The sequence below is a fragment of the Ambystoma mexicanum genome, chromosome 8 (genome assembly GCF_040938575.1).
Source record: "Ambystoma mexicanum isolate Mex_15411 chromosome 8, UKY_AmexF1_1, whole genome shotgun sequence".
Classification (NCBI taxonomy): Eukaryota; Metazoa; Chordata; class Amphibia; order Caudata; family Ambystomatidae; genus Ambystoma; species Ambystoma mexicanum.
In genome coordinates this window covers 838,423,501-838,439,828 of record NC_090929.1, presented here as the reverse complement: position 1 = coordinate 838,439,828, position 16,328 = coordinate 838,423,501, and the positions used below count along the sequence as shown (strand labels likewise).

At 46.8% G+C, this 16,328-nt stretch overlaps 1 protein-coding gene and 1 long non-coding RNA gene across 9 annotated transcripts in view; one reads left to right on the top strand and one right to left on the bottom strand.

Moving 5' to 3' along the window:
* Positions 1-1,575, bottom strand: part of LOC138472502 (uncharacterized) — a 215,835-nt gene extending 214,260 nt beyond the window's left edge. For 6 of the 8 annotated variants that reach the window (XR_011268621.1, XR_011268619.1, XR_011268622.1 and 3 more), the window contains exon 1: positions 1,461-1,566. The gene's annotated coding sequence lies outside the window, so the exon portion shown is untranslated. Of the gene's footprint in view, positions 1-1,460 lie in introns of all 8 variants that reach the window. The other 2 variants (XR_011268620.1, XM_069610718.1) reach the window with 1 other exon arrangement.
* A 955-nt stretch (positions 1,576-2,530) lies between these two features.
* Positions 2,531-16,328, top strand: part of LOC138472500 (uncharacterized) — an 823,178-nt gene continuing 809,380 nt past the window's right edge. Inside the window, exon 1 of the long non-coding RNA XR_011268618.1 lies at positions 2,531-2,764. This is a non-coding gene — a long non-coding RNA (uncharacterized lncRNA). The remainder of the gene's footprint in view (positions 2,765-16,328) is intronic.

Sequence of the window (16,328 nt, the reverse complement as noted above, 5' to 3'; positions counted from 1 at the left end):
GGGTGGATTTCGCAATAATTGCTATTCCTCCTCCTAATCCATTTTTTCTGTCAGCTCAGATGATATTGTAGTTATCTGGGGTGGCTAGAGCTATTGTGGGACCGGCTGCTGGGTGGAGCCATGTCTCCGTGATAGCGATAAAGTCTAGGTGGAGACAATGTCAGCGACATCAGTAGCATGGGCTACCAATGAGCGTGCGTTGATGAGAGCTCCCTTGATGGAGGTCGGTGGAAGGTTGACTTTCGTGTGTGGTGGCAAATGAGGTATTGCAGGACTGTGAGTCAGTGGAATGTCAGTAAGTGAGGTGGGCTGCGTGAGGTTCCTGGTCTGGTTGGTGAGCATTCTGGTGAGTTTTACATCGAAATTAGTGCGATGGCTGAGTCTATCGTTCTAATCTTGGTCGGTGGGGCTGCGTTCAAGAAGGTGGTAGAGGGTGCAACAAGGCGAGAACCTAGTCTTGTATTTCTAAGAGGTGTGGGACAGGGTATGCATGGTGTGGGTGGCCGGGCGAATCTGTTTATCCAGTCCGCAGGAGATAGTAAGTCTGGGTAAAGTGGGGAGGTTATATAGGCGCGGTTCTGTGGTGAGATATTCTGGAGCAGCGGGAGGAGAGTAGCCATAGTTAGAGTGGTGCCTCTAAGTGTGGCCATCATGGTTGACTTGGCTCTGGTGATAGGGGCAGTGAGGTTCATAAATAGTTAGCAAGAATAGTTTGTACACACAACGTATGTATAGATGCTAGATAGGCGTTTCTATATCAATAAGCATAGGTAACAGATTGCAGTATGCCGGGGGCAATGAAGGCGCAAGGTGGGCATAAATTGCAATGTGCAGAAGGCAGTGTAGATACTAGATAGGCAATTAAAAAAATAGTAAGCATAGGCATCAACTCAAATTGCAGTATGCAGAGGGCAATGTGGGCACACTAAGCATTGATAACTCTAATATGCTAATCCAGAGAGTGGTAGCAGCTAGATTCGATTTTGGTGCAGGTTGGCAAAAACACACTAAGCATTAATAGTTCTATCATGCTAATCCAAGAGCAGTTGTCACTATTAATTACGGCAGACAAAAGGCTAATAGATCTGTGAGTAGGGTGCTCTGTACTGGTTTGGGGTCATAGGTGCAATTGGCTAGCAAATGGCTGTTAATTGGTGCCCCAGAAAAAAATTAATCTGGCTCGTTTAATAGTGGCGCAGGCAACTGAGTAAGCTATCGGGCAAACTAGGTGTTAATGTCCAAGCCTAATTTTGAACAGGCAATGATATGTGGGAGTCTCAGAGTAAGGTCTTAGTCTAGCTAAGTACAATCCAGTGACAACATGATACGGAGTACATGGTGGGTAGAGTGAGGAAGTCCATACTATAAATGCCGGAGCGCTTAGTGGCAAGAAGGGATAAAACAGCATGCATAATGAAGAGGTACTTTCACAATGCTCACATAGTCTCCATTAAGTGTACCTTGTGTGGGTAGTTCTGCAGGCAGAGTAGCTGGCCGAGGGCCTGGAAGGCGTGGACAGGCTGGGACAGGTAGGAAGCCTTAGTACTGTGGGCCTTGTTACTGGAGGCCGGCGACGCCTACCAGCTTGCGGATTGGCCCGTTAATAAGGCACGAGAGCCAATAGGGCAAGTTAGCAGCCTGGAGGGGCTCATGCCAAGATGCAGCCAGGCTGGAAATTTCAGGCGGCCATCTTGGAATGGCGATCGGGGCATAAGATGAGGCAGAAGATGCAGGGTCACAAAGGGATAACACGGGATATCAGACGTTATAGTAAGCGATCTGTAGATTCCACATCACACAGGATGGTGCGCATTAAAGTAGAGCTGTTTGGACTAATTTTCAGATTTTGGGTCACAGATTTACTGTGGCTGCCGTGCTTGGCCACTCAGACATCATTGGAGGTGCTGCGGTAATAATGAAATATGACACATTTACATGGGCTAACAATGAGGGTGCTGCAGTACTAGAGCAATATGGCACATTTACATGCGCTAACATGATATGACAATCAGTTATCACTGGAGGTGTGGCCGATTTAGTGCAATCAGACACATTAGTAGAGTCAGGGAGGAGAGAGTGTTCATATCATTTAAGTGATTCAGGTACATTCTGTTGAATGTGTGTGCATTCTGCGCTTGAAATGTGTGGCTTGCCATTGCTGAAATTGTGGTGAACAAGGGGTGCCACGACTAATGCCTGCTCCTCTCCTCGATGTGTAGGTCTTTGAAATAGTGAAATGCGCAAGACGTGAAAGTTGGTGTACAACAAGCTCTATGAGCATAGGCGGTCATTTCTGCTTAGCGTGAGCAGGGTTTAGTGGCGCGAGAGTTGCAGTGGCTGGTTCACACAGAAAGCCTCCGGTTTCTGATGTAGCAAGTGCAAGGTAATGATGTGTGAGAACGGTTGGTGACATCTGCACGTGAAGGAACACTGCCTTCCTGGGCAAGGAAGAAGGGTTCCTAAGGTGTAGCATGCTAGCGATAAAAAAAAAAAAAAACTGTTGGGCGAATATCTTCCAGCCAGAGGGGGAGCGAGCGTGTGGCTGAGGTGTTTCGACCTCTAGCCCTGTCAGAAGTCCCCCACAGTTCCGCACCTGGTGAACAGGGCTAATGTTGCTATATGGCGCCCCGGTGTGGCGTGTAGCAGACAGAAGCTCCCAGAGAACCAGAGAGGGCTGCGGAATAGAGAAGCTCCCTGAGAACCAGAGAAGCTCCCCGAGAACCAGAGAGGGCAGCAAGGCTAAGGCGCTTGTACTGGCTTCGAGGTAGGAGGGAAAAAGCGAGGGGAACAAACGTATATATAAAAGTGTGTGCCCGAATATTCTACGCCTGCATGGCACAGATGTACTGGGTAAAGTGTGAAATTCCTATCAAAAGTGAGGGGGAGAACCGTATATTTACAACTCTGTGGCTGAATACTCTTCGCCTGTGTGGCGCAGACATACTTGGTAAAGTGTGCCATATCTGTCAAAAATGAAGCAGAAGAGACCTATGAGTTATGTTAGATCAATAAAAAGGATTACAAAATAGAATAAGCAGATATAAAAAATAGAGAAACCCACAAGCTGGGTAAAGTGAGGGGAGTGGTCACAGACCAGTCCCCTAAATCCCCCATGGTGTCTCTTCAGAGGCTGATATGCGCCTGGCAGCTTTGGTGGCCCAACCATTGTGGTGTAGTGTCCACCTTCCCCCATTCAAAGAAAAGGTTGGGGTGCAAATGGGCACAGAGGACAAGGGTAGATCAGGGGAAACTAAATGTATGTACCAAATGTGAGTGACTGGTTTACCAGTGCTCTAACTCTTAGCATTTCATTATTCATTTACCAGAGGTGAATTAATTTGCTCCCAAGGGACGCAAGCTATGAGATGCATTTATTTATGTACAAAATGTGAACTGACTGGTTTACCAGTGCTCTTAATGTTAACAGTTGATTATTCATTTACCAAAGGTGAATTAATTTATCCGAGGTGACCCAACCTATGAGATGCATTTATTTATGTACCAAATGTGAACTGACTGGTTTACCAGTGACCCGATTGCTAATGATTAATTATGTATTTACCACAGGTGAATTAACTTACTGCCCGGTGACCCAATCTATGTGATCCACTTATTCATGTACCAAATGTGAACTGATTTTCTCACGTATGACCACTGATGTTATGTGAAGATTTTATAACAAGGTGCTAACTGTACACATTTCTGTCTTCTAAAAACACGCCTGTCAAGCTGATTTTTGACTGTTTATTTTAACCATGCTGCACACTACTCAGAGTTAGACATCAGGGCTAACAGGTTCACGGAAGAGGGCCTTCCCTTCCAAAGAGCAATCTGTCTATGCTGAGGGCAGACAAGGTCATCATAGAAGAGACCACTCATCGCCCCCTGGGTTGTCAATTCGCACATGTGTGGGGCAAGGTGTAAATATCCCATGCTCAGGACTCCTACAGGTTGCTGTTCACCACCTTTTTAGATACCATAGGGAGAAACATCTTACACGCGCAACATGGATAAATCAACGTAGCGTTTACCGAAGCAAGATATAGCATACCTTGTTCGTGGGTCGGCGGGAAGGCGGCTTCCAGTAGCCTGACAGTGCCGGACAGTGGAACTCACTGCAGACCTTATCAGTGAGCCTTTGCAGGGGATTACACACATATTAGTGATGCACCTTGATGCAGTGTATTACAAATGTATTAGATTTGTAGAATAAATAACCAACATACAATAGCATACTTCCTGTAGCCGGAGCCAAAAGTATTGAGAAGGAGACAGAGATGGTATATGAGGGTAGAGGGTAAAAGTGGAAGGAGAAAAGAAATTCCACAGGTATAGAAGAGCCCAGTGGAATTCACATTTCTAGGTCTAAGTAGCGAAGTAGGTCCAAACATAAACATACACGTATTCGGAATGGTGTTAATGTGACCTGCTTTTGGAGCTATATGTACCTCCCAGTAGCTTTCCCCAGAATTAGAAGAACCTTTACACATCTGGAGTATTGGAATGGGTCTGCAATAATCAATTTGCCCAAGATCTAGGTGTGTTCTTTTCCTGGAGGCCCGGTGTAAGCCACTCCTTCACACAGTTTGGCAGCACTGAGTGAGTCATGAGTTAACATTGGCTTCTTATTTGGAAGGAATTGTGCATTTAATTTATGGTTGAGACAGGGTAAGAGTGTTGCACTTGATCCGGACTAATGTGTTAGGCTAATGGGCACTTCATTATATACTGAAGTTGCAGCTTTTCTTGCTTTTACATGTAAACCTTTGCTCATCATAGTTATATTTATATTTATAGGCTTATCTTGTTTCAATATTATTCCTCTCGAGGATTACTATGCATTTACCAAAATAAAAAGATAACACTAGATAAATAAAAGCTGGAACTTGATTATGCAGTTAACAACTGGAGTGTGTGGTTTACATAGAACGCCAGGCTCCTTGTGTGCTGTTAAGATACAGAGGTAACTACAGAAAGCTTTAAGTGGCAACCACTCCAAATGATTCACTCTATCTATAAAAACTCTGATAATAAATATGCTTTTAAAAAAATGGTGTCCTCTTTTCCTCTGTAGCACAATATTACAATCAGCATTGAGATTTTGCTTTGATTGTATGGCAGAATGATGCCTCATTCAGTAGTAATACTGTGGATAAGTACACTTTAAGAGGCATGCTTTTCATGATCGCCTCTTCCTGATTGGGCCCCACTGTCATGTGACTGTGTCAATATAGTCGAATCGCATGAAAGTAGACGAGGAAGCCAGCAAACACTGCTGGGAGATGATTCTCCAGTAATGAATCTACAGTGCAGGTGATACCACAGATGCAGCCACTGCCCCCTTGCCTTTCTCTCCACAAAGGCGGAGCAGTCCAAGTTGTTGGCAATATTTGTCTATTGGTTTCTATCGGCCTATTTGTTAAAAATATTCTTTTCGTTGACATCAGCTTATTTGTAAAAAATAAAATTCTCATAGTCACTTTTGCCCTATTTGTAATTTTTTCTGTTGGTTGCTACCAGCCTACTCCCCTCCAAATCCTCTACTTAACCATGCATCTACACCTATACACATTACGGATTACAACCCTCTACCTATTGCTGTCCCAGTGTTTCTAGCTCCCCTTTGCAAAATGTTGAAACTCCTCCTCCCCACCACCATACCCTCACCACTTAATCAAAACAACATCACAATCACTTTAATTGGGAATTATAACATTTCCATAAAGGTGATGCACAATGTAACTACATAAAGTTTAATAAAACATTAAACTAACCGCTTCATATCGAATAACATAATGAAATGTATAGATAGCAACATCACTGTTACATCTGGCCCGCGGGCCTATCTTCAATAAAGCACGGAGCCGGGTACATGCGTCTAACCTTCTTTATTCTTCCTCTTAACTAATTTCCTTTTCCCTTTTCCCTTTTCCCTCTTCCCTCCGACCCTGCCTGGGGCCCTCCCCCTTGGCCGGGTGTCCCGTCTCCTTAAGGGAGATGTGTCCCATTCTTACCCTCTAACACCCTCCCTTTACTTATCATGGAAGTTCGTGGCGTACATCTGCTCGATGAGGCGGGGCTGCCTGCATATGTTTCGCTGTGGCCGACCGGGCTGGTCCTCGTCCTCTTCGTCTGGTGCTTTTGGCTGAGGATCTTCGGGAGGTTCCAGCTGAGGTTCGCTATCCTCGATTTCCTCTCCCCTCGCTGGCGTTTCCTCTTCTTCATCCTCTTGAAACATCCTGCGGAAGAATGACGCGTTCCTTGTTATGTCTCCGTCCTCTCCTTTGGCTGTGACCATGGGCCCTTTGACCTCGGTAACTACGAAGGATTCGGGTCGGTGTCGGGAGTCCGTTTTCCACTGCTTGGTCTGTCGGACTAGTATGATCTCACCTACAGGGATCTGGTGTTCTTTGGCTTTCCTCCTCCTTTCGGTCTCCCTTTCTCTAATCTCCGCGTCTTCAGCTGGGGAGTAATCCTCCAGCTGTGGCAGTCGTGTTGATCATGAGTTCTGCTGGGGTTTTGCCTGTCGTTTCATGAGAGGTTTCCTGGAGCTCCTCAGCATTTGGGAAATTGCTTGCGGCATGGACGCTAGGTCTGCAACTGCTTTCTGGCGCACTTTCTTTATAGTTGCCATGAATCGTTCCACCATGCCGTTGGCTTGTGGCCATAGCGGGGTGATTAGTTGATGTTGGAATGCCAGGTGCCCGGCAAACTTCTTGAATTCCTGTCCCTGAAATGGCGAGCCATTGTCTGTTTTGACAACGTTGGGAACACCACATTCGCTGAACAGTTCATCCACTACTGTAATTACTTGATGGAATGCTGTAGATGTAACGTGTTTCACTAGGGGAAATCGGGAGTATTCATTGATGGCTACCAAGAGATGGCCTCCTTCTTCCAGGGGTCCATAGAAGTCCATGGCCACCCTTTGCCAATGGCCGTCAGGCAGCTGAACCATTTGGAGTGGGCATGGTGGCGTGGGTGCTGCTGTCACCTGACATGGTATGCAATGTTTCAATGTATCCTCAACTATGGTGTCCATGTAGGGGAACCACACTTGGTTCTGTAAGATCTTCTTGGTGTTGGCTATGCTTCTGTGTCCTTCGTGTGCGATGACAACAAGGGGTTTCCTGAGGCTCTTGGGGGCTGCTAGCCTGTTTCCTCTCAAACGTGTCTCTTGTTCTGTTGTGGCTAGTTCCTTGTGTATTCGGGCCATTCTCTGCAGGTCTCTCCTGTCCACCTCCCCCATTTCGAAGTGTTCAGTGGACACATGGCACCATCTGTTGGCATTCGTGAGGCAGACGACTGCCTGAATGGTAGGGTCAGCTCTGCACTTCTCTGCAAAGTGCTCTCTGCTAATGGCAGGAGGAAGGGCTTTCAGAGACCGATAGGCGATGTATGATTCCTTGCAGCTGCATGGCAGGGTTTGGGGCACTTCCAGGGTGCCTCGACAGGTAGTCAGCCAGGTTGGCATTGCCACCCGACTTGTGGACGATGGTGCAGTCATACTCCTGGTGGCGAATGCTCAACCTCTCGATCTGTGGTGGCATCTTGATCTTGGGGTTCCAAAAGAGCGACAAGAGTGCCTGGTGGTCCGTTATGAGGACAAAGGTTCTGTCTATTATGAAATGGTGAAACTTCCTGCATGCCCAGACCGCTGCCAAGCTCTCTCGTTCGGCTTGGGAGTAGGCTTGCTCATATGATGTGAGCACCCAGCTGGCGTACCCCACCATGTATGTCTGCGACTTCTGGAGCGGTCTGGGCCAAGGTGGCGCTCAGTCCTACTGGGCTGGCATCAACTGTGATCTCAGTGTCCCACTCTGGATTGAAATATTCGAGCTGGCGATTGTTGGCCAGTTCCTTTTTGATTGCAGCAAAGGCCTCCTGGCACTGCACATCCCATGTAAAGGGGAGATCTTTCTTGAGACACAGTCGGAGTGGGCTCGTCAAGGTGGCAGCATATTGAGGCAGGTATCGGGTGCAGTAGCCTGTCATTCCCAGGAAGGATCGTAGTTCGGACACATCTTGTGGGGGTTCCAGGTTGACAATGGCGCTGATCTTTTCTGGGTTTGCTCTGATGCCTGGATCTAAAAAGATATTGTGGAAAAAGCAAAGGTTCTGCTTGTGGATGGGGCACTTCGGGGGGCTGAGGGTGAGGCCTGCTTCGTGTAAGATGGTGCACACATGTTTTAGGGCATCGTCGTGTTGTTCCTGAGTGACTACAAACACCAAGATGTCATCACTGTAGTTGAATGCATTGGTGACTGGCACTATCAACCTTCGTATCATCTCCTGGAATATCTCGGCTGCCGAGGATATACCAAAGTTAAGCCGCTTATAGCAGAATAGGCCGTCATGAGTTGTGAAAGTCATTATTGGCCTGGATGCAGGATCAATGACCAGCTGGTGATAACCCTGGTTCAGATCCAGCTTCGAGAACCGGGTGGCTTGGTTCAGTCTCACCAGCATGTCTTCTATGTTGGGTCCAGGATGTCTTTCCCTCTGAATAGTCTTGTTCGGGATCCGCATGTCGACACAGAGGCGGAGGCACTCATCCGGTTTGGGATCTACCACTAGAGGGGACACCCATGGGGTCGGGCCTTCCACTCTTTCTATTATGTCGTTTTGCAGTAGCAGGTGCAGCTCATGGGCCACCTTGGCTTGTAGGTGTAACCCTATCTGTCTGGGGTGTTGTGGCACAGGTCTTACTGTGGGGTCAATGTGCAGGCTGATGACTGTGTTCCACAGCATGCCGACATCCTCAAACAGGTTGGGAAACATTATCTTGAGCTCGTCCAGGTCGATTGTTTTATGTGTTAGTGTTCGTCTTGTCTGGGCATGTGGCGGGAGTCCTTGGATTTTCTCAGACTGGTCATATTGGAGATTGATCAGTTGGAGCGTGGTGGCCATCTTGTAACTCAGGAGGCAACTTCCCGTGACTGGGCTTTTAATGGCGTGAATTGCGATGGGGACTTGTCGCTCACTGTGTATCAGATCGCATAGAAATTGTCCTCTGGATTGCAGAGGTAGAGGTGCACCCCACTGAAAGATGCACGCTCGAGATGTCTGTAACGGGTATGTGTTAGCCATGGTTTGGTATGTCTTCTCATTCATTACATTGACAGTGGCCCCTGTGTCAATGAGGAATGGCGTGTCGTTCCTGCCCAGGAGTATTGTTACTTCGGAGGCCGTGCTATCATCAGATGTGTCATAGATGAGTCGGACGTATTCTTTACTGTACCGATCATATTCATAGAATTGTTCTGAGTCCAGTGTGTCTTCTTCGAATGGCGGGTTCTCATATGCGTCGCCTACAGGGAATTCTCGCCGTTGGTCTACCACTTGATAGGGTTGTGTCTGAAAGGCGTGTTCCTGGGTGTCGACTCCTCTGTCATGCGTATCGATTTGTAGATTCTCGGCGGCTCGTATGAACCCAGGGTGCGTTGGATATGTTGCAGAGCTTCGACTGAAGCCGGTTCTTGCGCTGTCTCTTTTCGGAGTATGGTCGCACATTAGGGATTCTTGTTAGGTCAAACCTCTGGGATGGGGCCGATTGCGGTGGTGGCCTGTATGCCTGTTGCAGGGAATCTGTTCCCGGCACATAGCTCGGAAATGATTTACCTGGCCACATCTCAAGCACATTTGGCTGATGGCGGGGCATTGTGGGAATTCAAATCCGCACCTATAGCATTGTCTTTCGGGTTGGGTCCGCGAGCGGTGTTCCAGGCGTCCTGGCGGGATGGTGCGCCCATTTGGTGGGCTTGTCCTTGGGGGCTGTTGGTTATGGCGCCCACCGTGTCTGTCTTCTTTGGGTTCTCTATTTGGGCGGCCTGTACGTCTATTCGTTTGTAGAACCTTGCTAGCTCAGCAATTTCCTTAGCCTGAGGGGCTTTTTCAGCAGATGTTTCCTGAATTGTGAGGATATGCCCCCCTCTATCACCATCAGGCGGATAGCCTCATCATCGTTGAAATGTGCAAAGTCACAATACGTAATTCTTCTTTGAAGACGTAGTATAAATTGTCCAATTGTTTCGTGAGGGTTCTGGGTGCGCTGATTGAAAGTGTAGCGTTCATAGCCTCTGTTGGGGAGTACAACCAGGCGACCATGGATTGCCGTGGTGAGAAGTTGGTAGGTAGACTTTTCTTGGGGAGGAATGGTTTTCATAATGCTTTTCATCTCTTTTCCTAGCAGATTGGTGAAAATATCTAGTTTGTTGTGTGTGTCATGATTACCCACTGTTCTCATGAATTCTTCAAATTCATCCATCCACTCCTGCCACCTTTGACCTTGATCTTCCTGGAGTTCCAAGGTGAAGAGGTACGGGCGGCGTAGGGAGGACACTGGGTTGGTGGGGGCTATTCCTATGGCGGGCTGGTTAGCCTGGTCTGCCTGCGCTACCACTGGCTGAGACATGATGGCTTTTCTTGGTAGGTGTAGTGGTTACTAGTCTTATCCCGGGCGTCCTCAACACCGTCCCGCTTTCTGTGTTCCTCTGTATCTTGTGGCGTATATTGCCCATGGAGCAGCACAGCCTGTGCTGTGGTTGGGTCCCACTGACCCTGTGGTGTGGTCTCAGTGGTATCTTTGTCCACCTGGGTTGCGTCTCTGGGCAATCCTTGCTTTCTAGTGGCTTATGTGTGAATGCACAGTGCTTTGATAGCCGGTTGTTACTGAAGTTCTGGCTATCTGGGTTGCCTCATACGTGGCATTTTAAGTGTTTTGACAGATCGTTATTATTCAATCCTCGTGTTCTAGCGGTTCACAGGTGCAGTGACAGTTATTATTGAATCCTCGTGTTCTAGTGGTTCATAGGTGCAGTGCGCCTGCTTTTGGCGTCTATTATGTGGTATTATGAGGGGGGTCCTCACGTTCTAGTGGGTTTGATTGGCGTCTCGTATTGAAATCCTCACGCTCTAGTGGGAACGGGTGTGCCGCATACATGTATGCCTTTGCTGCTATTGTCCGTGCCTCCAGGGACTGACTCTTCTGCTTATCACTGTCTCTGCCCCCTCCAGCTGATGTCGTCACGTTCTCCACATCCTCCATCTTCCACTCCTCTCTGGCCTTCTGGGCTTTCCTCTTCTCCGTCGCGCTGTGGGTCTCTGCTCCCTTGAACCAATGCCATTACGGTTTTCTCCTCTTCTGTCTTCCACCCGACCACGTCCCATGCCGCCAGACTCCTCTGTGGGCTGCGCCAAACACAGCTGGGGACACTTCTAATTTGTTCCGCTGAACGTGGCTCGGGACACTTCTTCAACTCATGGAGGACACAGGCGTGGGTTCCTAGTTTGTCGCCAGTTGTTACATCTGGGCCTACCTTCAATAAGCACAGAGCCGGGTACATGCGTCTAACCTTCTTTATTCTTCCTCTTAACTAACTTCCTTTCCCCTTGTCCCTCTACCCTCCCCCCTCCCTGGGTACCTCCCCCTTGGCTCTGTGTCCCGTCTCCTTAAAGGCATGGTCTAGTAAAAAATGTTATTGTCCCTACGGGTCGGCCATGTTTTTTTAAGCCTAAGCGGCTCGATTTTAGAAAACTTTCCTATGGACTTTGCCCGAGTTTTCGTCCATTAAACGCACGCGAAAACAAGCACCAGGGAGCTGCCATTTTCTGATAATCCTATCATTTCCCCGATCGCCCTGGCTGACCTGCTTTTGCGGCACTAAATCAATTCCCCGCCCCTGAGCCTGACATTATCAAAACATTCATATTCCCCGCCTCTCTCCGTGACGTTACTGTGCTGCGTAGGCAAACGCGCCCAGTCGTCTTCTGCGCAACTCCACACAGAACCCGGAAACCAACACAGATCAACTCACAACACAGCATGCCACAATTCGGAATATGAAACTGTACTTTAAAATGAAACAGCAACACGGTACATTTGGTAAAGTACATTTATTTGACATTAAATGTTTAGAGAATATTCAGCAATTGCCATAGGAACTCCGAAAGCCATTTATTTTCTTTTATCTGTATACGCAATAACTGTTCCGTTTCATCTTGAGTCACGCGCTGTTCCTTTATGGTACACAGGGTGTTCATTTTCGTAAAAAGAATCACTTTGGAAGCATGGTGAACCGCAAGGCTGTTCCATCAACTAGGCACTAGTCCAGCCTAAAGGTTGATATGTTGCTTCTAGCCACTAGTACAGTGTAAGGGCATGTGGGCCCTTGGCGATCGTCCCATAATATGGTGATCGTGCTCCAGTTGTTGACACAAAGCTGCAGGTGTCTGCTGAAGAATCCATCTGCCGGTGTCTCAAACAGATGGCAGTGGCAGAATGGGATCAAATACCTGTTCTGAAAACAAACAAATTATAATTAGTCTCGCTAGCCGAACTTCATTAATATTACTCATTTTATTTTTTACGGCCGATCAGAAACTATTTGCTTGCAAGGATAGTTCAATGGAGTATGTTCGTCTCTAAAATCAATGCGAAAAGTAACGAGATAAATTGAGGCCAACACACAATGATAAATGACAGTTAGTCTACATGCGTGAGGAATGATATGATATATGATATGGCATTTGTAACGCGCCTATACTCAAGTGTTTCTAGGCGTGACGAGGCAGGTGGGGAACAAGGGCAGACAGACAACGATCCTACTAGGCCAGGTGTCTTTCTGATCGCGCATGGGGAAGGGCTGTACATGGTTAGTTGAATACAAATTAAATAATAGGGCCAGCTGGTGGCAAGCGCAAGGTATATGCCGGGAGAAGGGGCTGAAGGATACAGAGACAGTCCCGTAGTGCAGGTAGGCAGTGCAGGGAAAAGTGGCTGGGCCAAGGACCGAGATCGGTGAGACCAGTGGACCTGCATGCCAATGTGCCCACTACGAACACGTTTTACTTGCTTTTCTTAGCTCTTCATTCATTCATTTATTCATGCATCCATTCATTAAATCTTCATTCCGGTATAAAAGCGTGTAAAGATTTACTTACATTATATTTGAAATTTCCATTGTGTCTCTTCGTAATGCAGTCTGTAAAACGGACCGTGCTCTTGACAATGATTTTTCGTATACTGAACTAAAATGATACTCGGTCTAGTTTCTGAATTTTCTGCCTTATCGTCTCTTACGTTATCGCGCACTCCCTTCAAATGTAGTTCTTTCGGCATGGTCCCTTTCTCAAGGTCAAAAAACAATAGACCCTTATACTTCCAGTGCGACTTGTGGGCCTCATCTGGGCACTGTCCTTCGCATTCTTTGTTTGCAACATCACGTAGTATAGGCATCTGTGAGAACTTGAAGTTTAGAATCCGTCTATGTAGTGCGCCTCAATGTGCAAATGCGAACTGGCTTCTCTCCCAAAAGCCACGGCCCGCTTGGCTGGCGCGTTCTAAGTGCCCCAATTTTGTCCCCGTTGTCTGCGAGCTTTGCAGCCCAAATTGAGACATTTAATTTTTGGCGGAAGGTCAAGGAAAGTATAAAGTACCACAGGAGTTGAGTCAAAAGTGAGATTTATTGTTTGTTTGTTTGTTTTATTATTTGCAATACGCAAGCCTCCCCTTCGTTAACAGTGCGCAGCATTTACATTTACATGAGATGAGAAATGAGAAAAATATATACATACACATATGTGAGGTGAATAGAGAGAATTCAAAGATGACACCCAGCTTGTTCGCCACCCATGATGGTGAAGGTAGGGGTTAGGTTTACAGGTACACTGTACAATAACATTTATTTACAAAAAGACAATCGTATTGCAATTATTTAAACAGGGATTTGTACTTCACAATCAGCTGTGCTTCGGGTGGGCATGGCACAGTCGCAATGTTCGGTGGCAATGGATCACTGCTCTGCATAGAAACGTCCAAAATTCCATATCTGTGCTTCTCTAACACAGCAACAATAAGGCCTTTCACAAAGTCGAACTGCATTTCATCATAGACTGGTTTGATCACCCATTGCTTACTTCGTTTTGAAAACACCTTAGTGTAGCGAGGCATCCTTACTTTACCCCTAGTCCTAGATTGTTCACGTCCGACATTGCTGTTATGGGCCAAGACCGCTAGTAGAGTGCGATGTTTCATGCCCCGAAAGCTAAAATGCAAGCGCTTTGGCCTGTACTTTAGGCACATATTGTGGAACACCTCCAAATCTCCTGTGTGACAGAATTCTGTCAGTCCTCTCAAATCTCTTGATAGAGTTTTGTCGAAAACAATCTTCTCAATGGCTTTGTGTGTCGGTGAAGATGGAATCAACCACTTCTTCTTCCGTGCCTCCTCTGGAGACAAAGGGCCATGTTCACATTGGTGGAAATGTTCATTTGCTGTCCAGCGGTGAACGTTGGTACAGTGGTGCATCAGTGACCGCCATTTTTCAAGTAGTATTTCCACTGACCCCTCACAAGTTTTTGAGCTCCACCAAAGATGCTTGGTGATAGAATGTGACCACTGCAAAATATTTTCTTATTGATTGATTGATTTAGCAAGATGCCATACGTCAAATTGATGTTTAATATGTGGGAACTGCTCTCTCATTGTCTTGGCAATTGAAACATGTCTATCCGTGGCTATGAGGTCGATGTGCATTCCCCTTGATTGTAGATATTCCACTGATTTTATAAATCCTAGTTTCTCCATGGCCACTGACGATGTACATTGTGTTACCTGCACGACCACAGAACTCACAATTTTCTTACTATCCATGTCCTGAAAGTGGTAGGTGCAGGGCTTGGCAGAAAATCCAGGGCTGTTGCACTGTCCATCGCCGGCTAGCCTGAATCGTTTGCCTTCGAATGTACTTGCTAGAGACAATTGTTCAATTTTCCAAGCATCACTAATGGCCGGAAACAGATAATCACGTTGGTATATGTAGTACAGCGCTTAAGAAATGAAATGGAGTCCCACAAACTGAAAGAAAGCCTCTAACTTTCTAAAACTGGAGCCACTAAAAAGTGATGCAGCTGCACATAGTAGATTACCTGCTGGCAGTTTCCCCAGCATCGGTTGTGCAGACCATGAGAACCTATGATTTAATCTACAGGCGGCATTTATTTTGACGTTACTGCCTTTTATTTGACGAGTCACATTAATCAATGGCTTCCCACATACTTTCCCTCTAATGGAATGCACACATTTCATCATACTTATAATTTCCATCAAACAACTGTCGAATACAATGTATTTGCTCTCTTTCATTAGACTGTCATCCTGCGTCAATGTTGTTTCGGCCTGTGATGTTGTGGAGATTTCAACACATTGGAAAGTAATATCGCTGATATCAAGTTCTGATGCGTCTATGGATGCTGCGGCTGGTTCATTCTCTGTCATTTCGACATCTATTACTTCAACATTGATGGGAGAACACAACAATGTCGATAGGTTTTTTGGTGGCAAATTTTTGACGGGTGTAGGTTGTGTAAATTGATCTGCAACTACTTCAGAGCTATCTTCAATACATTCAATAACATCTTCTTGTGGTGGTGCGGTCGCACTATAGCTATGGTCCAATGCAACTTTGTGTAGTCTCCAAACACAGTTAATTCATGTTCTGGCCATTGGACATGAGCATCTCGAGCCTGAACACGCCTCGCCTCAATTAATAGTTCCTCCATAGTGTACACGGTCTGGCAAGCCACATCTTTCATTCGCTTCACTGGGCCTCATTACGACCCTGGCGCTAAGGGGTCTGCGCCAGCGTTAGCTGCGCGGACCCCTTACCGCCAACTACGAGTTCCTGGAGCGCCATGGTCATTTTTCCGCCCGCTTTTTGCGGGCGGAAAAATCCATGGCGCTCTGGGACCTTGGTGTTAATTACGCCACCGTATTTTACGGTGGCGTAATTAACTCCTTCCCCACTCCCATTGAGCCCTATGGGGCCGAAATGGGAATGGGGAAGGGTAAATGGGTCAATGGGGACTTACCGCCCCGCCGACCTCGGAATGGGGCGGTAAGTCCGCCATCCGCCATGGCGTAAAGGGACTTTGCGCCATGGCCGGAAAGTCCGTCGCTGGCGGAAAAAATCCGCCAGGGTCGTAATGAGGGCCACTGTCTGTGTGTGTATAGTTCTGACACCCACGGGTAACTGGAGGAGAGATTGGAAAAGGGATGTTCAGTTTAAACACAAGATGGAGTGTAGTAGAATTGACTGGAAAAAAACATAAAATAGTCCCCAGCACAAACATTTTTTTAAAGTTATGAACTGTTTGTAACTAAACTTTTTTTGTTTTTTTTTCTTTGCAACTTTTCTGACTCGACCTTCAACATCTGCACGCTGTAGCTCCGATTAGTTTCCGCATGTCCTCCCTTCCTCTTGCGCTGCAACGACTATATTTTCTGTATCCGCATAGACAGCACGGAATTAGGCTCCATCGTCTCCCTG